This window comes from Schistocerca serialis, chromosome 5 (assembly GCF_023864345.2).
Source record: "Schistocerca serialis cubense isolate TAMUIC-IGC-003099 chromosome 5, iqSchSeri2.2, whole genome shotgun sequence".
In the NCBI taxonomy this organism is placed as follows: domain Eukaryota; kingdom Metazoa; phylum Arthropoda; class Insecta; order Orthoptera; family Acrididae; genus Schistocerca; species Schistocerca serialis.
In genome coordinates, this window is record NC_064642.1 from 143,552,218 (window position 1) to 143,569,538 (window position 17,321).

General features: G+C 38.9%; 1 protein-coding gene across 3 annotated transcripts in view; it reads left to right on the top strand.

The window, feature by feature from the left end:
- LOC126481569 (hrp65 protein-like) overlaps positions 1-17,321 on the top strand; it is a 158,361-nt gene that overhangs the window by 5,147 nt on the left and 135,893 nt on the right. The window lies entirely within an intron of this gene.

Sequence of the window (17,321 nt, forward strand, 5' to 3'; positions counted from 1 at the left end):
GTGATTGTTTTAAATGTGCATCAAATGTACAAATCATAGCCAACATGGCAGGTTAGCTTAGATGAATATAAACTGGAAAATTATGAATAACTCTTTATTAGTTGTTGTTTATTATCTTTGTAAGAGTGATACCCTATAGCTATATGGAAGGATCCTTTTTAAGGAAGTAACTTTCAAGAACATGGGTGACCACTGCATATTAAGACATCGTTTGATTGTTGTTCTACCTCAATTCACTTGAAAAGTTTGTCTTTTTAGCATTCCTTGTACCAGTTTTTCATCTAACTCCTGATTGCAATGTAATTCTGCATAATAAAAATCAGATTCAGGGATAAAATAGATTTCGATCCCACCCATTGACTTCGACCAGTGACATAACGAGCTCTAAAAACACACAATTATATATATGGTCAGTGGCATTACAAAGTCGTGTGGTAGTCGAGTATAAACATAAACTATATAACTGTATAAATTTTTAATGAGATTTATTGAAACCAATGTGACATCATAGAAAATGTATTTTGAGTAGAGCCAAAGTAAAATAATTGCAAAACCATAATAGCAAAACTTACAGATCAGACCAACCTGAAAAATGCAATACATGATTGGTTTCAAAGCTGCGAAAACACACAATTATTGCAAACCAATTTTAATAGGTGTAAAAACATCAGTTGACCTATACAGTTGAAGAGTTACTGCCAAGAGCTGCTGATAACTTTTCTTTTTTTATCTTTTATATTTCTTGGCAGTAACCATGTCATTCTTCAAATATTTATGAGCCTTGATAACTTTTTGATGATGGGGTTGTGTAAATTTAAATGATTCACAAAGCTGTTGCAAGGGCACAACCTATTGAAACTCATTGTAAAAAAAAAAATCGTCATGGCAAATGTTCCCCATCTTTCAATAAGGAAAAAGTACCTGTGAAAGACTGTGTAAACATAAACTTCCATCAGTGTATTGGAGTCAGAAAATTTGTGAATTGCTAACTTATCCAAATACATTTGGTATTATCTAAGTTTCCAACTCTAAGTACCAAGTTTGGCAGTTGAGCTATCCAGGAAGTAACAGACGTTTGGGTGTGGTGATGGGCAGGGCTACAGCTGCCAAGATGGTGCCATAACATTCGTACACTCGGTATGCATGCAGTGGTGGTAGGATGTGATCTGTCTGCTACGTTGCTTTCTGTGACATGTTGTGATGTGTGCTGCAATAGAGAATCCTGCCTCTTGTGAAGTGCTGTCCTGAGATGTTTATGTGGGCAAAACTGCAAATCAGTTGAAATTTATGACAACCTTTGTGGTATGTACAGAGTGGTAATGAGTGAAATCTGAGTGGGGGCAGTGGTGCATTGATTTAAAAAATGGCTGTACCAATGCTCATGAGGACCACAATAGTAGCCTTGTGACTAACTAGTGTTGAAAATAAATGACAAAATATGTGCAAATTTTCATGCTTATGGGACTTCTGAAAGACGTTTCCAAGATTTCAAGGTGTTTGGTTCATGAAATTGTGGGAGAGGAGGTGGCTTGGTTACCATAAATTTTGTGCTGGTTAGATTACAAGAAATATGGAAAGTTACTGATTGTATAGTTACTGGGAATGAGACCTGTAGCATGTCAATTGTGAAACAAAAAGGCAAAGATTAGAACATTGCTAAACAGATTTAGAAAAGATATCTGTATGGTGTGAAAATTGGCAATTGATCCCAAATAATCAAGTGTAAGGTCATCCACAAGGGTGCTGAAAGGAATCTGTTGAACTTTGGTTACACAATAAATGTCAATCTAAAGACCATAAATTTAACTAAATACCTAGGAATCACACTTACGAACAACTTAAATTGGAAAGAACACACAGAAAATGTCATGGGGAAAGCGAACCAAAGACTGTTTTATTCGCATAAAGCTTATCGGAGATGAAAGATCTACTAGACTGCTTACATTATCCTTGTCTATCCTCTCTTGGAATACTACTGCACAGAGTGGGATCCTTACCAGTAACAGAGTATATCAAGAAAGTTCAGAGCAACCTATTTTGTATTATTGCAAAGTAGGGGAGAAAGGATTTGTGTTGGATATAATGAAAATGCATGTTTTGTTGCAGCAGAGTCTTTATGAAATTTTAATCCAAACGTTCACTTCCAAATTTGAAATTATTTTGTTGATACTGACCTACATAGGGGGAAACGATCATCACAATAAAATAAGGGAAATAGCAGCTCGCATGGAAGGACATAGTTGTTAGTCTTTTTCCACTTGCTGTTAGATTGAAATAACAGAATTATTGTGAAGGTGGTTGGATGAAGCCTCTGACTGGCTGTTAGATTTGCAGAGTATTGACTTTTTGATGTAGATGTGGAATGGAAAGAGGACACACATTCTCACAAGATATTAAGGAAATGGTCACAAATGCTGTCAAAGCAAGATCATGTCCACTGTGCTTTGGGGCTCTAAGGGAGTGATTTTTGTTTATTTAATTGAACATGGCACTAAAATTAACTCAGAGGTATTGTCAAACACTGACAAAGTTAAGACAGGCGATACAAAACAATCATCGGGGAAAACTTAGCACAAAAGTTTTGTTTTCTGATGATAACAAACATCCGCACATGCCCATTTGTACTTCAGAGCTACTGTTGGGTTTTGCTTTTTAGGTTTTTGATAATCCACCATTTGGTGTTCAATGACTACTACCTCTTATCCATACTGAAGACAGCTTGATACCCGATGCTTTGATACTGACGCCAAACTGCATGCTATGGTGGTAAACCAGTGGTGGTAATAGCAGGCAGCAGATTTCTACAGAGATGTTATTGAAAAACTTAAGCAACGGTGTGGTAAAAGTTCCTGTTTGAATGGTGATTATGTAGAAAAACAGCTTAAGTGTACTTCCAAGACCTGTGTAATAAAATTTGTTTTTCCACGTTAGTATTTTGTTTAAAGACGTTTGTTACTTTTCTTGATGGCCCTCTTACACTATTGAAAAGTTGTTTTGTCATTCCTGTTAGTGTCAGAATTTGTCATTTACTGTACTTGGTGTTGTTGTTGGTGCATCACAGTTCGGACACTGTGAACTGCAAACTTAAATTGCTTCAATTTAGTGCTCACACAAAGGTTACTGGGTACATGTAAAATTAATAATACTGACTCACAGCCCTATAATCGTATATAGTAAAATAATTTAAATTTATTGCTAGAAGACATTTCATACCCCCTGACAATTACATTGCTAGATATATTTGTCTATGTGATAGTAATTCTAGAACTCTGTATCACTAAATGGCTATCCCAGTTTGTGGTTCCAATTGAAGTTATCCTGTCTGACAACTTCTCGAGCAAAGAAATTTCTCAATTTTTTAAACACGTATTGGCCAAATTAAAATTTGAAATACTGTCATAATTTACTCGTTAAGAGGCCATAATCTTAAGTTACAGGTTTATACTAAGACAATTATTAGTTAGAAACTGTGTGTATGTGTTGAGGCAGCTTGTAGCGACTAGTCCGTAGATCAGTGATACACATTAACTAAGGAAAGTAGTCTTGAATGATGGTTTCTATCCACAATCCATAATTCTGCATTCTTAATTCTGATGGCTTTGAGAGAAGTGCCTTTCTATAGGACTAGGAATGAGACTAAAGACACACAAATCACAATGAAAATCTGAACGAGAATTGATTTAGTCTCCAGAGTGAGGAATTTTTAATTGAAACTAATTGGAAACTGACCTATGAGTGTGAGGTTGCAAAAGACCAATGATATGACATTTGACACTCCACGTTCTGTCTACCATGCAGCCACAATATTAATGGCTAATGGCTACTGGGATTTGGACTGGAGGTATCAAATGGTGAGCACTGCACGAGGCTACAGATTGTAGTTGAGCTGATTAGTCGAAAAGTAACAGTGCTAAACTGGTAGTTGTGTTACAAAGCAGAGCAATGAGACTGCTAAACATTACATTAACTCTACAAAAGTTGCCAGAGTTGACATTTTGTCAGAAAGGAATCCAAGAAATTTTGCAGAATGTGAAAGAAGTGGCAGATGAAATATTATTGTTTCTGCAAGATGGAGTTGGTGGAATATGTGGTGTCGTATATGCTGTACTGTCGTCAACGTACAGCAGGAGACGACTATAAGTGCTTAAATGAAACAGATGTAAAGTTGTGTAGTTAATCAGAGTTCGTAGGGCAGGGAGCCTCAAATCCCATCTCCAGCAATTTGTAGTAAACGACAGTCATTGTCCAAGGAGTGGGTACATAAATGTAATTATGTACATGGAAGATGTGAAGCATAGTAAAAAAGAACAGATTTTGAATAAGTCTGCAGTAGTGTGACCATGCAGTGGATAAAAAAAACTGGATATTCGAGGGAGGAGTTGTTACAGAAACCTAGTGTTTGCGTGTTTCAAGGATGCTTGATAAAATTTACAAGATGTGCATGATAGTGGCCTACTATGTTATGGACACCAGATTGTGTGCAATGTATATTGTCATTTCAAGGAAGTGGTGAAGGTGCTAGGAAATTAAAGATGTGTGATAATGAAATCTGTGGCCTGAAAATTTGTGGAAGATATAAACTTACGCATCCTTCTACTTCGGCCAATCGGTGTTTGAAGAGGAAATGCATATGAAACGAACAAAGGAAATTAGAAGTACCAAGAGTTGTTTCACGATCAACTAACATTAATTCCCTAACACATTCATATACGATAAGCTGACTTTTAATCTGGATGGTAAATTGGTGGGAAAGTTATTGGTATGAGCACTGCTTTTGGCCCTTACGCGGTCAAAATAACTAGCTTTTGCTTTGTTCCTGGTCTCTTTAAAATCACTCTCCATTAGAACAAACTATCCCTCTTGAAAAGAGACATTGCAGGGCATACTACCTGGAACCACTTGGCAAATTCAGCCTCTGGATATTTGCGCATATGAAATATATTTTTCCACTATCTGCAGCTATGCCTTATTCATGACAATCTCCTCGACAGATTGTTTGGCATTTAGTTGCATGCCATCACATTGCATCAGTTCTCATAACCTGATTACAGCAATATGATTCTATACGCATTCTGTAAGAATGGATATCTAGCTGAACATCCTTCAGTGTTTGTAACTCCAGAGGAGTTGTCATCAGAACTGATTTTGGCCCATTGGTTCAGAGTTTATTGTGAAGAATGAACCAGATACTTTGAGGGTTCTGTGCCATGCGAGGCTGTGAGTGCCTGGACTTGGCCATAGAGTTCAGAACTGTAGGGTGCCCCTAAATGGGTCAGGTGTGCACTACACATCGTAGGCTGCTACCCAGGTAGCTGACTGTGGGATGCACACAAGGGTTTTTTAAGATTACGTGATAGTGTCATATCTCAATGAGAAACTTGTAACTTTCAGCAGAGGATTATAGGAACTCTGATTAAAGTTTTAAACAATAGTTGATCATGCACTGGAGAGGTATGTACCTAGCTGAACAGTTCATAATGGAAGGGAACATCTGCGGTGTAGTCACTGTAAAGAAACAGATAACTGCGTAACATGTGTAAAACAGTGTAGGGCCATAGAGAGAGATGCCGAATGAAGTTTTTCGCCTGTTGAGAGCAGTGCGTGATGCCTTCAGTGACTACTGTAGCAGATTATTGTTAATTGATCTTTCACAGAACCCAAAGAAAGTCTGGTCATTTGTAAAGGCTGTTAGTGGCAACAAAGTTAGTGTAAATTATATAGCGAATGAAATAGAAACTGAAATTGAGGGTAGCAAAGCAAAAGCTGAAATGCTTGACTCTGTTTTAAATGTTCCTTTACAATGGAAAACCCATAAGAATTGTCCCAAATTGGTCCTTGACCACTTAAGAAGAGGTCATGTGAAACTCAACTCGCACCTTTTTTCACATCATACTGAAAGCTTTGGATCAAGGCATTCATCCAGATGCAGTATTTCTTGATTTACAGTACACTACATAAATTTATTGTCAAAAGTACTATCATATGGGGTATCAAGTAAAATTTGTGACTGGATTTAGGATTTTTTGGTAGGGAGGGCACTGCTTGTTATCTTGGAAGAAGAATTGTCAGATGTGGAAGTTTTTGGTTTGTACCCGAGGGAAGTGTGTTGTGACAATTGCTGTTCGTGTTGTATATTAATGACCTTGTGGACAATATTAATAGTAACCTGAAATTTTTTTGCAGATAATGCAGTTACCTGTAATGTACTATCTGAAAGAAGCTGCGTAGATATTAGTCAGTTCTTGATAGATTTCAAGTGACGCAAAGACTGGCAGCTTGCTTACATGTTCAGAAAAGTAAAATTATGCTCTTCACAAAACGTAAAACATAGTATTGTATGTTGTTGTTGTTGTTGTGGTCTTCAGTCCTGAGACTGGTTTGATGCAGCTCTCCATGCTACTCTATCCTGTGCAAGCTTCTTCATCTCCCAGTACCTACTGCAACCTACATCCTTCTGAAACTGCTTAGTGTATTCATCTCTTGGTCTCCCTCTACGATTTTTACCCTCCACGCTGCCCTCCAAAGCTAAATTTGTGATCCCTTGATGCCTCAAAACATGTCCTACCAACCGATCCCTTTTTCTAGTCAAGTTGTGCCACAAACTTCCCTTCTCCCCAATCCTATACAACACCTCCTCATTAGTTATGTGATGTACCCATCTAATCTTCAGCATTCTTCTGTAGCACCACATTTTGAAAGCTTCTATTCTTTTCTTGTCCAAACTATTTATCATCCATGTTTCACTTCCATACATGGCTACACTCCATACAAATACTTTCAGAAACGATTTCCTGACACTTAAATCTATACTCGATGTTAACAAATTTCTCTTCTTCAGAAACAATTTCCTTGCCATTGCCAGTCTACATTTTATATCCTCTCTACTTCGACCATCATCAGTTATTTTACTCCCTAAATAGCAAAACTCCTTTACTACTTTAAGTGTCTCACTTCCTAATCTAATCCCCTCAGCATCACCCAATTTAATTTGACTACAATCAATTATCCTCATTTTGCTTTTGTTGATGTTCATCTTATACCCTCCTTTCAAGACACTGTACATTCCGTTCAGCTGCTCTGCCATGTCCTTTGCTGTCTCTGATAGAATTACAATGTCATCAGCGAACCTCAAAGTTTTTATTTCTTCTCCATGGATTTTAATTCCTACTCCGAATTTTTCTTTTGTTTCCTTTACTGCTTGCTCAATATACAGATTGAATAACATTGGGGATAGGCTACAACCCTGTCTCACTCCTTTCCCAACCACTGCTTCCCTTTCATGCCCCTCGACTCTTACAACTGCCAAACTGCCATCTGGTTTCTGTACAAATTGTAAATAGCCCTTCGCTCCCTGTATTTTACCCCTGCCACCTTCAGAATTTGAAAGAGAGTATTCCAGTTAACGTTGTCAAAAGCTTTCTCTAAGTCTACAAATGCTAGAAACGTAGGTTTGCCTTTTCTTAATCTTTCTTCTAAGATAAGTCGTAAGGTTAGTATTGCCTCAAGTGTTCCAACATTTCTACGGAATCCAAACTGATCTTCCCCGAGGTCCGCTTCTACCAGTTTTTCCATTCGTCTGTAAAGAATTCGCGTTAGTATTTTGCAGCTGTGACGTATTAAACTGATAGTTCGGTAATTTTCACATCTGTCAACACCTGCTTTCTTTGGGATTGGAATTATTATATTCTATGATTAAAATCTATAAGTCAGTTGGAATTGGCAGTCATACAAATACTTGAGTGTAACGCACCACTTTGTTGGGATGTGAAATGGAATGATCATGTAGGCACAGTTGTGGGTAAAGTAGGTATGAATGGTCTAAAAGTTTGTTTATTCTGCGGGAGTGATTGCTTATAGATACTAAAGGAACTGAACTGAAAGACTAATGAAGATAAAAATGAACTCTTGAGAAAGTCTAAAGTTACAAGAGCTGAGTTCAAATGATGAGTCTAAGATTATGCTACAAGCCCCTGCTTATTGCCCATGTAGGGATAATGAGAATAAGATCAGAATAATTGCTACACACACACACACACACACACACACAGTGGCATTCAGATGGTCATTCTTCCTACACTTCATATGTGAATGGAATACACAGGAACCCAATAACTGGTACAAAGGGACATAACTCTCTGCCATGCATTTCACAGTGGTTTGCAGATTGTGGATGTAGATGTAGAATTAATCTTAGATCTAGATGGTGCAAGCATTTGTGATCAGTGGTGCATCACTTTTCATTCAGTGTTATGGGCGCAACTTAAAACGGTTTTTTAACATTTCTTGAATGTTGATGTCCATGACTAATAGATAAGTCACTCCAAAAGAAATGCACACTATTTTTTAAAAATCTATCTTTAATTCTACAGGTTTGGAAGTTTTACAGTGTGCAAATACATCCTTTAGGAACAATATTTTCTTTTCTCCACATAATTTCCATCCCTCTCAACTGCCTTACGCTATCTTCAAACCTTGTTCCATGAAGAGTCGTTCAGTTTCTCAAAGAGATGATAGTCACATGGTGCCAGGTCAGGACTGTAAGGCAGTGTTTGTGTTGTCAATCCGAGTTTTGTGATCACTTCCATGGTTTTTTGACTGACATGTGGCGTGCATTGTTGTGCAACAGCAAAACATCCTGCTTTTGCCGATGTGGTCAAACATGACTCAGTTGAGCTTGAAGTTTCTTCAGTGTTGTCATATATGCATCAGAATTTATAGTGGTTCCACTTGGCATGATGTCAACAAGCAAGAGTCCTTTGGAATCAAAAAACACCGTAGCCATAACGTTCCCAGCGGAAGGTGTGGTTTAGGATTTTTTTCTTGGGTGAATTTGCATGATACCACTCCATTGATTGCCTCTTCGTTTCTGGTTAAAAATGATGGAGCCATGTTTAATCACCTGTCACAATTCTTCCAAGAAATTGATCTCCACCATTCTCGTACTGTTCCAAAAGTTCGCTGCATACTGTTTTTCTTGTTTCTTTGTGAGCCACTGTCAACATCCTGGGAACCCACCTGGCACAAACCTTTTGTAATGCCAACACTTTCAGTATTGTGCAAACATATCCTTCCCATATCCCAACATAGTGTGACAATTCGTTCACTGTGATGCGTCTGTCAGCAGTCAGCAATTCGTTAACTCTCTGCTCATTGTCTGGAGTGTGTGCAGTATGAGGCCTGCCCACTGTGAGGACAGTCCTCAATATTGCCGTGCTTGCTTTCATCACGTAACCTGCTTGCCCACCGACTAACTGCACTGTGACCGACAGCAGCATCTCCATACACCTCTTTCAACCTCTTGTGGATGTTTCCCAGCACAGGAATTCTATGACAGCACATTGCTTCTGATGAACGTCAAGTGTAGCAGCCATCTTGAAGACATGCTGTGACGGCGCCACTCACGGGAACAGGTTGAACTAAGTTTGAAAACAAGTGGGAAGGGCATATCTACACACTGTAAAACTTTCACACATGCAGAATGAAAACTGTATTTTTACAAAAATAGTGTGCGTTTCTTTTGGAGTGACCCTCGTACATTCCATAGGCAGTTGTCTCTGCACCTCCTGGGCATTTAATTTGTCACTCTCCTGATGCACGTGTTAAGTCATTAGGAGCTAGTATTTTTCCTGTCATAATTGTTAAGGCCACACTTTCAATTGAGCCTTACTGAAGATTGAACTTGCGATGTCACAGTCAAGGGGTTCCTTGTGAGAGTTGCTTGCTGTCAGTTGCAGGGTACAGAACAGAGGCAGGAGCTGAACAGTAGAATTTAACCACAGTGCGATCAATGGAGACCAATGCCAGACTATCATAGTGAAAAACAGTGATAGAACAGAACCAACCACTGTAATAGCTGTACATTCCCTAGTGAGAAAAATGAGTGGGCTGGACCGTCTAAACGCAAGCATGTTGCAAGGCAGAACTTGCCTACCAAAATACCAGCAACTGCCACACTCCTACCTGCAGTGTATACCTGTCAAAGAACAACCGATTTGCCCTTACCATCATCCACCTGTGATCTCCAATCCTCCACCATTCTAGTCGCCAGATGGATCCACACTGGGAAGTGTTCACTAGAATCTAGATCTGTAACCACTTCCCACTGAACAGTCTGGACACACAGTTCACTGCAGCATATAAATAGCACTGTCAAGAGCCCTCTTACCATTAAATCTGAGATGGGGGGGGAGGTTGCAATAGGAAGTTTCCCTTCTAACAGCCACTCCCCAGGCCCATTCGATTGTTCTTTGACAGGTATACACTGCAGTATAGTTGACAGGTTATTTTTGAATAAAAGAATTGTGTACAGGAGATGGTGGGCCATATCATTTGAGAGATCTAGAGTCCATCCCCAGTCCAGTAGCAACCTCAGATGACTGCCTGTACCTTGGTGGCATAAAGACTGTTGATTGGCTACTGAGTGAGATGGCGCAGTGGTCAATACACTGGACTCGCATTTGGGAGGATGACAGTTCAAACCCATGTCTGGCTATCCTTATTTAAGTTTTCCATGATTTCCCTAAATCACTTGAGGCAAATGCCAGGATGGTTCCTCTTAAAGGGCATGGCTGCCTTCCTTGCTTAATCTGATGGAATGATGACTTTGCTGTTTGGTCCCCTCCCCCAACTTGGCAAGAAGTCGATTGGCAATCAGGGCCAGACGGACAGCTCTGTGGAACTTCAAACACAATCCAACAGCAGAAAACCCTCATGCCTTCACATCTGTGAGGCGAGTGATAAAAAATGGAAGAGGGTTTCTGGGACGAAGTTAAGACTTCCATTAGTTGGTCCACTTCCACTGCACTATTTTGGGATTCAATAAGATGGATTGCAGACAATGGCAGTACACGTCCCTTTACGGCCTAGTCAAGTAAGGGACATCTCTGGTTTTAGCTGAACACTTTTTTACTGTAACTACTTCATCCAGACAAGCTCCTGGTTTTCTGGTTTCAATAGGACTGTGGAGATTAGGAAGCTCAATTTCTTATTGGATAATGAGGAAGTCTTACTACCTTCCATTCTCCATGAGGAACTGAAATTGGCTTTGTCTGCAGCCAGACACATTGCTTCAGGACCTGATGAGTTCCATTATGCCATGCTTCATCTGTGACCTGAAGTGAAAGTACAGCTCCTCTCTTGTTTCATTCAGATCTGGTTTGATGCACAGTACCCCGTGACTTGGGAGGAGGCAGTATTCCATTCTGGAAACCAGGCAAGGACCATAGTGCCTTTAACAGTTACTACCATACAACTTACCAGGGGTATGGTAAACTGCTGCCTCATCTTGCTGCTCGAATCCCTAGATCACCTGAGATGCTCCCAATGTGGTTTCGGGCACTACCATTTCACCCTTGACAACTTAATTCTATTGGAGACGGTGATACACGAGTCCTTCTTACACAAAAACCATTTGGTTTATGTGTGTTTTGACCTTGGAAAAACTTAGGATACTACTTGGAGATACAACATCCTTTGCCAACTTCTTGAATGGGGACTGTGTGGATGCCTGCCACTTCTTATCCATTCCTTTCTCGAGGACTAGCATTCTCGATATCTTGTTGACGATGCCTTGTGAGACTGCTATATTCAAAGAATGGGGTCCCCCACGGCAGTGTCCTCAGTGTCACATTGTTTGCCATTGCTATCATGGCATTTCCTCCACAGTAAGGGAGACCTGTCAGATGCTCTTTGTTTGTGGATGACTTTGCAATCTTTTACTCTTCCTCCGATCTTTTAACAATGAGGCAGCTACGGCTGACCATTAAGAGGCTGGAGACCTGGGCCAGGACAACTAGTTTTTGGTTCTTACCGAAGAAGATTACACGCGTCAATTTTAACCATGCTCATCGAAGTTTTAACCTACCTATGCTCACAATGGGGGACAATATTGTGACTTTCATGAAACTGTGCTCTTTTTGGGAATTTTATTAGACTCGAAATTAACTTAGCTCCCACACCTGAAAGACACACGAACAGAGGGCTTCAAGTCATTAAATGTTTTAAAATGGCTTAGTGGAAAAACAAGAGGAGCTCTCAGTTCCCACCTCCAGTTTTCTACGGCATTTGTTCCATTATGTTTATATTATCAGCATGGTCTACAGATCAGCCCATACTTCCTACCTAAAGATGTTAGGCACTGTCCACTATGAGGGCATTCGTATACCGACTGGAGCCTTTCGGACCAGTCCAGTTTGGAGTCCGTGTGCAGAGGCTGCCGAATCACCACTCTGGATTTGGTGCCATATCCTTTTGGCCATTGTGTGTCACCTCAATCATCAACATTTAGTGCAGTGTCATAGGCATTTAGTGCATTGATCCAACCCACCTTTGAACAGCTGTTCTGCAATTAGGCCAATGTGAGCAAGCTGTTTCAGATACATGCTACTGACTGTCTAAAGGATCTATCAGACATCAAAATACACAGAAAGGAATGGAACACATTGCTGCCGTGGTTTCTTCAGAGGCCCAAATTGATTTTAAGCTTGACAATACAGGAAAACTTGTACTCCAGATTGTTTTTACAACTTCATTTTCATCCATTTTAAGTACATACTACAGTTTTATCCTTGTTTCTGCAGATGGGTCCCAGCAAAAGAATGTCCTCAGTTCTGCTGTTTTCCCTGATATGGTTTTGAAGTGTGCAGATGGGTCCCAGCAAAAGAATGTCCTCAGTTCTGCTGTTTTCCCTGATATGGTTTTGAAGTGTGTCTTCTGGAACAATTTACAGATTTTGATGTGGAATTGTATGGCATAACTGCTTAGCATGTGGAACAGCCTTTGTACCCAACCTTGAGATTGGCATGCTGACTTGTCAGGGTTTTCTTGATCATGATGTCGAATGCCCCTCACCACAAATCACCACCACCCAATGATAAACTATGAGTATAGGTGGAAGTGTACTATCACGATGTTTGGCTGTGAACAAACTCTTGTTGCCAACCTTTTGCCATGTGAGAAAAGTTTGTCCTCATTAGGATACGGTGTATGTATCTGCTTACCTACTCTGCATAAACAACGTACTACAACATTCACATTTATCATGTGTGGGAAGTTTACAGATATGCCCTTGGGTGACTCATGTATGGTGCAGCATCTGTAAGAAAGAGCAAAACATTATCAAATTTCACCTCATCTGCTCATAACTGCAGAGATTCATTGAATAAATGAACTTTTGTTGGCTGATAATGCCGATGTTTTAATTTTGATAGTTCTGCTATTGCAAAATTTGTGTTTTGTAAGGAAATATCTTCTGAGTACTGGACTTCCCAGTTTATATACAAGAATATCACACAAAGGGAATGTGTTGCATAAATTTGCATAATATTCAGAGCTTTTTGAAAAATAGGGTATTTGAAAATGAACCACTTCACCTAAAAGAACTTGGCTTGAAGTTGTATGCGAAGCAGCCGTTCTATGTTTACTACCTGCTTAAATGCTGAAGTACTTGAAAGTTTTGGTGTGCATTTACTGATTTCCCATAATTATATTGTCAATCACTTCTCTTATGAAACCATACGGTAAGAATGTTCTGCTTTAAACAAGGCTAGAGCAATGACTGAAGACAGTTTTTTACATATTGTCGGACATTCACATCATAAATAGGGATTCCCCTTTCAGATAATGGCAGCTTGTGTAGTGGTCACGCACTATGCAATATGTTAACAAATGGTCATTCAGATTGTGTTCTCCTAATATGAGTGCATGAGTTTATTGTTAAATTTAAAACTTAAAACAAATAAATTTGACGTTTTTAGCAAAATTACTTAAAATATTTTTTGCATAGAATACGCATTCTTATGTGAAACAAGTTTGAGATAAGATTGCAGTGTGCTATTTTTTCCTCCCATAGTTCTTGCCTATAAGCATAAAAATATTTGTGTAAAAAATCTGCCACTTAGTGGCAACTAAAATAGTCTTTGTTAGTTACTTTTCATTTTTCTGGTATGAAGTATTTTAGGGTATGGAAAGTGTAAACAGAATTTTATAATTAAGTGTAAACGAAGCATTTTGTGTATAGCATACGCTTTAATATAAAAATACTGAGTAGTAGATATTTGCATTGCATGACTTCATCCACAAAAGGGAAATACCCTGGTTCAAATATCTGGAACCAGATTTTAAAGAATTTAAAATACGGACATGTCTGTTCCAAAACCCATAAAGACAAGTCGCATTTCACAACAGCAACATGTAGACATGGCTGCAGTAGTTTCTGTGTAATTGCACTGCATTAGTTAACCTTGGACCAGGTGTGCCTGTGCACAAAGTGCATCAATCACGAATGACATTATTTTGTACCATCCCATTGTTTTACAATTTTAAGCCCATTTATAATCTTTCATTATTGCTTCAGCTAATACACTTACAAGTTATGTTATCATACTTCCAAGTAAGCTGCAGATGAGAAATGTAAGATCCTTGCAAAAAATGACCCATATTTAGAGTTAACTGCAAACCCACAATGTTGCAGTTTTCTAAGAGATAATTACTGATAAAGTAAGGGGTCAGCAGGGATGTGATGCAACTGTATTGTCTAGTGCTTTGAGTGGGTCATTACTGTGGGGAAACGCTTACGTGACGTGACAGTGACATAATGAAAGGGTTATTTTATGATTATGTAATGAAACAGTGAGGTAGTTAACAAACTGTAAATTTATGTTATAGTTGTGTAATTAAACTAAGATTTGACCACGCCACGCGAACTCCAGCACTTAGTGCTTTATGCCTACTGGTTCTGTGCTGAGTGGCACTGGTGCTTTTCCCCTCCATCCTCTCCCCCATGCAGTGGCTGTAGCATAACTTGTGTGACAGTGCTCACGCTCACGCCACCTTCAGTGTGTTGAAATACTCATTTAGAATCTTATTGAATGAGACTCTCTTAATCTGTCTTGCGAGCATTAAGCACGAGCAGAGGTGGTCCGGATTTAGGTATGCACATTTTTCAGTGCTGAATGTGAAGATTCGTATTTGTTTCTAAAGTCAGAGAAAGTGTTATGCGTAATATACCACTCTAACGTAAATATCAAAGCATCGACAGTGTGCTGTCACTACGAATATACATTCAACAAACAAGGAGGTTGTTAGACCAGCCAGAAGTAAACTGATTACTAAATTAAAATCAGAATTGCCACAATCTGAAGAGCTAAGCTGTGTTTTTTTTTTCTGTTCATTCTAAAAGAAAAACAAAATACGCCTTTCTGTAATTCTCCTTACTTATAGGTATAAGAAAACTTGCACTATTTCTCTCGGATATTGTTGTTAAATAAACTAAGTTGAGAGACTGTTTTGTGTGGTAAGATTTTAAAGTTAATTATTGCTGTTTTGCAGACATGTGAGCTGAATTGTGCACCTGAAAGGGCAGTTTGAGCGATCTACATTGCTTCACTAGAAATTGCACAAAGTGCAAGACCTTTTACGGACAGCCAGTTTGTAAAAGAAAATTTTGTAGAGTGTTTGGAAGTAGCCCCCTCTGTAGTGGCCCAATTTGAGGTGTTATGCTTGTCCTGAGCAAACATTTTCTTGAAGAGTGCAAGAAATTTGTGCTGAATTAAAGGAGCAGTTGCACAATAAATGTTGTAAATTTGTAGAGCACTTGACTGCCCTTGATGAGAGCACTGACAGTCGCAGCATAGCTCAGCTTTCAATTTCCATAGGTGGTGTTGGGAAAGATTTCACTGTTACTGAGGAACTATTGGATGTCAGAAATACAACTGTGGAAGGTATTTTCCTGGCTGTCTAGGTGATTCTGAACGACAGGCAGTTGTTGCTCGAATGCCTGCAAAGTCGTATGTAAAGTGCGTGATGCTGGGCTTCGCCCAGTTTTGACAGTACACTGCCTTTTACATCAGGAACAGCTATGTGCGATAGTTTTCCACAAATTTAGGTCTATCATGGATAAACTTGTAAAAATTGTGAATTTTTGTAGAAAGCAGAGCTTCAATCACTGGGAATTTAAAGGATTTTTGGGGAGGCCTTGAGTCAATTCACAAAGACATTACGTTTTATTGTGCCAAACAGTGGTTAAGTTGCTCAAAAGTATTCTCAACCTTTTTCAGTTTTTTCACAAGAAATGGCTATGTTCACTGATATTGAAGGTTTGCCAGTCGGACTTGGATGATGAGCAATGGATCGGTGACCTTGCTTTCGTGAAAGACACCACAGGGTAGTCACAAGATATAATTATCTTGTTACAAGGTGAAAAAAATTAATCAGTACTGTGTGTGATCGAATTGAAAGTTTCAAATTGTTAGATGTTGCTTTTTAAGTCAGCTTCAAGTAGGAAATTTGGATAATTTTTCCTCACACAAATCGTTGAATTTATGTACTTATGTAACCATCAGGGACTACACAAGCATTAGTCATTACATAAAAATCTGAAGAAATAAAACAAGTAAAATCTGCAGTTCGTTTATATGACCAACTTTTTTGGTGCACCTGGAATATGTACCCATTAAGTCTCAATGTTTAGCTGATAAAACTACAGTGTGGTTAAATTCTGACAGATCGTTATTACTGTTACAATGGTGATTCTATCTTATAAAGACATTGATCAACGAGGATTAATGCTGCCGCCTTAAAATGTGTTGCTATGTTTGGAACAGATTTTGTTTGTGAAAATACTTTTTCACTGGAAGCTATACTTCGAATTGCAAGTGCCAAAAGGATTGTTCCATATATCAGAAAATTAGTCTCTTTCAAGTGATATCAAAAGTAACGTTCTAAATTGGTGCAAACTAAGAAGTGCAATAAAACTACTCTTTCAGTCTGTACACAAAATTGGCATTATTATTTGTTTTAATACTGGTAAGCCCCCTGATGTGGTCTTATGTGCCCAGCCCCATTCACCAAACTACTACACAACAGTGCTGTGCCTGCCTCCCACACCTTCCCCCACCCCACCAGCACAACTGAGCACCGATGCTTTCACTGGTGCCGGCCAACACTTGTGAAGTGGCTGAGTTGGCGTATCGTGGAGTAGACTGTAATTTAGCTTGTACGTGTTTACCTTGATAACAGAAAGATAGCTATTCTTGACATGTGTACAAATTGCACAGCATGCCTTCTCTAAGGTTAAACATTAACGCTGTGGGATAACATCGTACAGATTTTTGCCGTGTTCTGTTCCATTCTGATTTTTTGGGTGATGCATTGAAACTATTTGCATATTAGTACACATAAGGGACTTTTCAACACAGCTTATATTTTTTTGATATGACTTGATTATTTCATGTGTTAACAAAAGTTTTGAGCAAATGCCTTAATTTTCCAAACGATGCATCATTAATGACTTGTAAATCTGATGATGGTCCTCAATGTCTTAT